This window comes from Rhinopithecus roxellana, chromosome 10 (assembly GCF_007565055.1).
Source record: "Rhinopithecus roxellana isolate Shanxi Qingling chromosome 10, ASM756505v1, whole genome shotgun sequence".
In the NCBI taxonomy this organism is placed as follows: domain Eukaryota; kingdom Metazoa; phylum Chordata; class Mammalia; order Primates; family Cercopithecidae; genus Rhinopithecus; species Rhinopithecus roxellana.
In genome coordinates this window covers 45,072,245-45,080,715 of record NC_044558.1, presented here as the reverse complement: position 1 = coordinate 45,080,715, position 8,471 = coordinate 45,072,245, and the positions used below count along the sequence as shown (strand labels likewise).

Sequence of the window (8,471 nt, the reverse complement as noted above, 5' to 3'; positions counted from 1 at the left end):
TGCTTAGCAGAGTCACCTCTAAGGAAAAAAATAAACTCTCACAGCCTGTGCAAATGAAGAAATTAATTTATTTAGGAGATGGGGTCTTGCTCTGTCAACCAGACTGGATTGCAATGGCACCATCACAGCTCACTGTGGCCTGGGCTTCCTGAGCTCAAGGGATGCTCCTGCTTCAGCCTCTGGAGTAGCTGGGACCACAGTTACGTGCCACCAAGCCCAGTTAATTTTTAAAATGTTTTGTGGAGACAATATTTCCCTGTATTGCCCAGGCTGGTCTCAAACTCCTGGGCTCAAGCAATCCTCCCACCTTGGCCTCACAAAGTGTTGGGATTATAGGTGTGAGCCATTGTGCACAGTCTCAAATGAAGACTTGAAAGCTAAAATAAGGCTGGGTGCGGGTGGCTCACACCTGTAATCCCAGCACCTTGGGAGGTCGAGGCAGGTGGATCACCTGAGGTCAGGAGTTTGAGACCAGCCTGGCCAATGTGGCAAAACCCTGTCCCTACTAAAAGTACAAAAAAATTAGCCAGGTGTGGTGGTGCGCACTTGTAGTCCCAGCTACTTGTGAGGCTGAGGCAGGAGAATCGCTTGCACCCGGGAGGCGGAGGTTGCAGTGAGCCGAGATTGCCCCGTTGCACTCCAGCCTGGGTGACAGAGGGAAACTCTGCCAAAAAAAAAAAAAAAAAAGAAAAGAAAAGAAAAGAAAAAGTAAAAAAAAAAAGAAAACGAAAATCAACGGTGCCTCTTGATCTACCAACTGCTATAAGAAATTGCTGTTTTCCTCACAGAACCATAATCAGTACAGAAAGAGAAAAGTGGCTCAAGTTTCATACCTTTTTTTTTTTTTTTTTGAGACAGAGTCTGTCTCTGTCACCCAGGCTGGAGTGAGGTGACGTGATCTCGGCTCACTGCAGCCTCCGCCTCCTGGGTTCAAGCAATTCTTCTGCCTCAGCCTCCCAAGTAGCTGGGACTACAGGCGTGTGCCACCACATCCAGCTAATTTTTTTTATTTTTAGTAGAGATGGGGTTTCACCATGTTGCCCAGGCTGGTCTTGAACTCCTAACCTCGTGATCCACCCACCTCAACCTCCAATAGTGCTGGGATTGCTGGTGTGAGCCAATGCACCCAGTTGTTTTTACCTCTTTTCCACATATTTATCCTTCTACATAGAAATTCTTGGTCAGGAAATACCAGAATTTTTGGTACATTCTGGAAGTGCCACAACTGAACTAAGATGAAAGGTAAATTAAAATGTCTACATATTTGGGAAAGGTGAGATTCTGGGATTTCACGGAGTCTGGAGTGAATAGAAAATTTGGGGACCTAAAAATTTAACTTACTCCCCCTCTCATTCTATTAGCTGAATGGGCATGTAAGTCATTCCAAGGTTTTAAGAACTGATCCTATTCCTGAGACCATGTAAATAAATACTATGTTTTATACTTATTTGGTGTAATGGTTGGAGACAAAGGAAATAAAGGAAACCAACATCAAATTGTCAATTTCCACAAGACTTTGAAGATAGACAAGGTGCATTTTACAAATAAATACACCTCACCACTCAGAGTTCAGTCTAGGGGAAATCTTTTACCAATATCTTTCAAGCCTCCTCTAGCAGAACCGTTAGCTCTGAAATTTTTGTCAGATACAGGAGAAAAGAAGTGGCTAAGAAGCAAATACTTTCAATAGACATAATGACTAAGTTGGGGCTGCTGTTTTTCTTAGCCTTGAAACTAAATAGATTGAAAACTTTTGACTAAAATATATCCACATCATGCAGAAAAAAGAAAAAGCCAATCCAACAAAGTTATGGTGAAACATACTACCTGAAAAAAATTCTGGATTATCAAGAGTTGAATGTAGTATCTGGGTTATTAAGAATTGAATTGAATACAATTCTCGGATTGTAGACTGAAATTTTCTGACATCTGGCCACAGGACTTTGGTTTGTTGATGCCTTGGCAAAATTAGTTCTCCTCTCATTCTCAAGGCATCACCTGGGATTAGTTGGACCCAGACGTCTAAATGATGTCATTTGGATCATATCATCATGGGGGAGCACCACTGAGATGAGCCAGACTGGTCTTTGAACCGCATTCATTTCCTAATTCTCTTCTCTTTTTCCTCTTTGTGCTTAGGAGATCTGGCCTTCTTACCTTCTCTATGGTGTTTGGATAGAAACATCTCTCGGTAGTGCTGTCCCAGGAATTCTGTCCTCACCCTTTCAGCATCAAGTGCAGATGAACCCAACATGTGTATGAGAGAGATATAGTGGCAGAGTTATTGAGAAACAAAAACACCTTCTGCAGAGCCCCCTACATCTGAGATGGCAACACCATGCTTCCCCTTGAAAGCTGGTTGGCATGGAACTTTTATTTTGCTGTGAAACATCTAAACTGCCCCTCCTTTTAGGTGTGTCACAGCCCTGTGATTTTGATTTGGAGCGTTTGATTTGTTTGTGAACTCTTCGTGCTTTCTGTATGGCTTGACTTTGCTTAACAGCTGGATTTCCAGAGACAAGCTGTGGCAATGTCCCTCTTCTCCCCAATACATATGCAACCTTTGCTTTATTGAAGATCTTAATCATCACTTTCTTACACAGACAAACTTCTAACTTTCAGGGCTTATGTAAAACACAGAGTGTTCGTCTTTTGTAAAATGATGTCAGGCATCCGAGGCTTTAATAGATTTCTGCAATGCTTTGGTGGTGGGGGTGTGTGTGTGCTGTGAAATCAGGTTTTAAATCCTTAAGGTAAGAGTTTAATGAGAACCAACTGTCAAAAGAGCTCATTTTCTGAATTTATACCACAACTTTATTTTGAAAACACAAGTTTTGCTAGAACCGGCTAGTTTTGACTGGGCTTAGGAAAAGGGGGCTGTTTTGAGTGTCTGAGCAGAATTGAAAAATAAGAGAACCCTCGAAAAGAGAAAGGACATGCTCTTTCTAGGGAAGAAACAAGAGAACTTTCAGCCATCCCGCTAGGCCAGTGTTTTCCCAGCTCTGCAGTACTCTTGTAAATTTGTAAATTTGCCACAGCTCACTTGTAAATTTGCCAGGCTGGCAGGGACACATGACTCTTAGCTGGGAGGAATGCCAGCTATCAGAAGCCCCCAACTCTCAGGAGGGAGAAGGGGGCGGGTGCCCAGAGACCACCCTGGGTTATGTTTATTTTGGGGGATACTTGCTGGTATTGATAGCAAATCTCCCTAGACGGATGCAGCTCACATGGAATGTCCTGTTGAGAATTCCTCAACTCCCTGGTATCAGAGCTAGCACCTTATAAAGTAAATCCTTACATTATAACAAAGGTAAGTACAGCCTTTCCTATCTGGCCTTATATGTCACCTGATCTTTTAGGTTCTTCTGCGCTTGACTCTGTCTCACCAGAAAGCCCTTGTTTATTCTGAGCAGATAGAAACTCATAATTCTTACTCATTTTATCGGTTCTCCCCCTCTGTTCTCAAATCCCCTTCATTCCTCTTCATTCCTGGTTACCTCATTGTCCCTTGGCCTCCAAAGAATCATCTCACACCCATAAGCCAGACAGATTAAAGTCTCTGTTTCCCAAGGTGTGTGTTTGGTCTGGCTCCAGATGACCACTGGGATTTTGAGCTGTGACACTATCATTGAGAGGAAACTCCCTTCCTTTTTGTACTAAATGTATGCATTCTCCTGACCCTTAATCTAGCGTGAAAAAAAAAAAAAACAAAAAAACTATCTATCTTCCCAAACCTTTCTGAGGGGAAACTTAATGCTCTCTTATCATCCACAAACTTCTCTTGAACCTTTGAGCTCCAAAAGAGAGTATTGATGCCATCTTAGGGATTAGGAATGTTTTGCAGTATGTTTTTAGGGGATTTTAAATCAATAAATCTCAACCTGGGTGATTCAACCAGTGGATTTACTAAACTCAAGCATGGATGAGTTCAGTAAATCCTATCTCATTGCCAAGCCCACTGAACTCACCACCTGACTTCCACAGCAGGTACTCAGAAGGGCAAATTATTCGGCAGTGGTGAAGAAAGATGGGCTTGGGGATTAAGGGAGGTCAAAGAGTGTTTGGTTCTCTTGTGGTAAGGAATGAAGAGAAGAAGAGGAAAAACAGTTCTAGAATAGCCTACTAGAATAACCTTTGCTTTAGAGATGCTGTTTCAGCTGTCATCATTTCATTGGACTTATTTCTCCACCATTTTTGAAGAATAAACAGGAGTTATGTGCTTCTTGCTTATAAGAAAAATTATTGTTGCTCACTGTAGTTTGTAAGATTCAGGATGGCTTCCAAAGAAAAAGTCATAGGAACTTATTATCAGTTCTTTTTTTGGCCTTTGTGATGCTACAGAATCACATGCATGTCATGACATTCACCACATTTATGACTTTTATTTGGAGAAACACTGGAAATGAGGAGTAGCAATGTATCTACGTAGGGGGAATGCAATGTCAAAATCCCGGGGGAATGCTTCCCCCTGTGTCCTCTTATTCATTCCTCCCTCTTTCCCTTCCTCCTTCTTCTCTTTCCTTCCTTTCTTTTGCTTGAGTGAACCAGAGGAAACCATTCATCTGGAAGCCTCCAAATGTAGAATTTTAAAAAATTTAGTCCTTGGCAGATCCTTGCAAAGTTTCAGAACAATCAGCCATTTACATGCATACTTACACGCATGTGCACATTGCAACGAGCCCACTCATCACTTAAAACTATACTGGGATTTAAAACAATGTTTAGATGCTTTAATTAAATAGTAAATTTTTGGTTTGTGTTGGATCTCTTATTTTATTGGCTAGGTAGTTTGGGGTGCGGCGGTGACAGAAGTTTAAGAAACGGAGTAGAAAGATGAGGGCAGACTAGCCAGAATCGTCCTTTCTCTAGTCCCCTGTGCTAATTCTTGCATTTTGTGATTGTGGCATGTCTGCTGTGCTCTGAGTACAGAACTCCAGCATATGTCCAACTGTCTGCACAAGTGGAAGAAAGGAGGTCTTGTACAAGACTAGTGTTGACAGCAATGTTGTCAATTAATGTAGCCATAGCAAACTATTCATCAAATTTATGTCTGCACATGGCTTTCTTTACCTTAAATTCAGGCCCTTGTTTTACCTTCCCTACATCTATTTTAATCAAGTAGCCAAGTCACCTGAAAAAATCCATAGACTTTTGAAACCATACATTCAAGATTAATGTCAGAACAAAGGAGATGAAACACATGCAATTTTTTTCTAAACACAGAATGCAAATAATCAAACTGAGAAGGTTCCCAGTCTTCTTGTTTCCAAATGAATCATCCATTTCATGGTTGATTGTACTTCGCAAAGTGGCTGGAGTAGATATCCCATCATACGTACTCTTCTTAAACTTGATGTTGACACTCTTCTCATAAACCTGAGAGGGACTTTGACTATGGTGGAAGTGACACTATGTGACTTCTAAGGCTAGGCCACAAAGAAAGATCTAGTTTCTACCTGGCTCTCTTAAGACAGCTGATCTTAGGACCCTGTCACCATGCTGTGAGGAAGCCAAGCAGCCAAGAGAGAGACCACATGTCGGTGTTCCAGCTGATGACCTCAGCTGTGGTCCCTCTGGTCAGCCTGGAGCTTGGAGTCATCTGAAGGTTACTGTGTGGGAGTAACCATCCGATGATTCCAGGTTCCAGAAGTCATTCTCAGCATCTGAGCTGAGCTGTCCCTGCTGAGCCTTGCCCAAATTGTAGATCTGTGAGATGGAGAAAAAGATTTATTGTAAGCCACTAAGTTTTAGATTTTTCTTATTCACCAGTAGGTAATTCCACCTCTGAGCTCTCCCCTTCTACTGGGAGTTTGCTGTTGGCCCTAATAATTTCATACATTTAAATATCCACTTTTAAAGAAGCCATCTAAACTGAGATCTTGAGTTCCTAAGATTTAGCCACAGGAAAAAGTAAAAGTTTCCTGCAAAATTAGTGCTGTGAATGAAGAAAAAAGTTAAAATCTAATGGAGCTATCATTAATAATGCAGCAACAGTTACCATTCCTGGGTACCTACAGTACTCCATCATCTATTACATTAGAACTGAGATAAACTGGAAAATGCTTCTTGACAGAGCAAGTTGTTTTCAAAAGATCAGAAAACGAGAAATCTAAAGAAAGAAGGATGGAAAGAGCAACAATGTGATATGAGCTATGCCATCGACTTAGGATGACTCTGGTCTTTGCATCACAGATTTTTATTCTTTATTTTTTAGAAACTGATGTTTATTTTCTGTCAACCTTATTTTCATGTTGCTTAAGAGTCCATGCAAGAACAGCTTAAGACCATTCAGTGGTTGCTCCTACCCATTCAGTGGCCTGAGCAGTGGGAGCTGTGGACCAGTCTTCCGTGGCAGGCTGAGTACTCCAGTCTTCAGTAGGAACTGCTGAATAGGCACAGAGGGTACCTGCATGTCTTCAGACCAGTCTGCAACTTCAGACTGAGTAGCAGTAAACTCAGGAGCTGGAACAGTCCATTTACCCTGAAATTCCTTCTTGGTCACAGCCTTGTCAGCAGCAGCCTGCTCTTCTTTTTCAACCTCTTCAGGATCTCTGTAGAAATAGAGATTAGACATGACCTCCCATGGATGTTGCAGGAAATGGTGCCGCCCATGGGCAGAACTTCCTAGGCCAGCATCCACCACATCTGACCCACTGAGGGAGCTCCCTTGTTGTTGCATGTGATGGCAATGTCCACATGGCGTAGAGGAGAATCTGTGTTGCACAAAGCAATGGCAGGTGGGTAAACACAAGATGCCTCTCTGAGAGACTGGTGGTCAGTCCTGGGGTCAGAAATCACAAGAAGCTGTGACTCCCAGTAGTCTGCCTGGATCTGGTTAGGAAGGTTCAAGGAGTGAAGCAGTCAGCAATTGGAGTGGTTCCAGTGGCAGCAGCAAACTTCAGCATGGCCTTCTGGCCAGTATTCCTGGGGGACATGACACTGACATCAGCAGGGTTTTCAATGACAACAATGGCATGAGTTGCCAGCTGAAGCTTCTCCCAAGTCCTCTTCAGATTTATGCTGTAGATGCCATCACTTTTCCTTTTATAGATGTACTGTTCCATTTGGAAGTCAAAGTTGGTGCCACCTAAGTGGGTTCCTACTGCAAGGAAATTAAGGACATCCTCCTCCTTCATTTGCAAGATATCAAGGGCTCCAGACATTGTGAAAGTTTCTCTTTAAGTTATGACAGGAATCTGAAATTAAGAACAACGTCGTATGGACCCCTCTGTAGGTAGCGCGGAAACGCTGCCTCACAGAATTTTAGAACCTCAAGATTATAAGAGATCAACTAGTTTGGGTCTCATTAACCTCTCTTGTCAAATCCCTGAGTCCCATCTGCAAAGAAAAAAATATCCTCTTTTATATCTGTTTAAATATCTTTGATGTCAGAGAAAATCCTCTTAATTTCTCAAAGAAGTTAGGTGTTAAAGGATTCTTCCTTGGGTTAAGCTAAAACCATTCTCCCTGCAATTTTAACATTTGGTTTTATTGTGAAGTTGTATCTTTTGCAGGAGGTTTAGTTCTAAAGCCACATGAGGCAGCAATTGAATATGGCCAAACATGGTCTTGAAAGTTCCTCAGGAAAGCAACCCAGCCATTATTAGCCTATGATTTGTTAGCCAGCATTCCTGTCATGTTGGAACTGATTACTGTTTCTTTGGTTGAAAAGCAGAAAATGTAGTTGGTTTGCATAATGGAGATGGAGGCATTTTAAAAAATATGAATTTTACAAAGCTAGAATTACACTGAGACTGGGGAGATACTTATGTTCTGAGAGGCAAAATGGACCTGAGATGGGAGAGCTCATGCTTCCTGGTTCCTGCTCATTCTGGGGCACATACACACTCATTAAGCAGAATGACTGAAGGAGCCACCCACACTACTTACTTGTATTTTTCTCTAAAAATAGGATTATTTTTGCAGAGCTCATCCAATTGAATGAGTGTCCATTAAACACACTTATGACTTACACCACTGTAGGCCTGTCCTCTAGAGCTCCATACAGCAAGTCTCATGTTGTCTCCAGGAAAGCATTTTGAAGACAGTGATTAGAATTCTTGAGTCAGCTCCACACGAAGCACCATCATTCCTTCAAATGTTTCTCATAGAACATAGTTTTGAGCCCCTACTCACTTGTATTTCTTCTCGGAACAGAGCTGAACATGTGCCCATAAGTATAAATTCCTGGACTGTTCAGACTGTGTACATGGGATCGGGTCAGCATGAAATAGAGGAGACAGACACATCTTTTCTTCTGAATTCTGACTTCCCTTACGCCAGCCAAAAATTGCATTTGAATTTTGGCAACAAAATCCTACTGTGGTATTATAGTTATCAAAATCCCAAGTGCTTTGAACTATTTAAACGTGCAGAAAATGAAATAGCAGACATTCATGAACTCATCACCAAGATTAACATGTTAACAGCTTTGCCTTATTTACCTCGGATTACTAAATCTTTCTTTACAT

The 8,471-nt window shown here is 41.8% G+C and overlaps 1 pseudogene; it reads right to left on the bottom strand.

Moving 5' to 3' along the window:
- Window positions 1–6,278: 6,278 nt before the first annotated feature.
- LOC104675449 lies at window positions 6,279–7,163 on the bottom strand (annotated as a pseudogene).
- Between the last annotated feature and the right edge of the window lie 1,308 nt (window positions 7,164–8,471).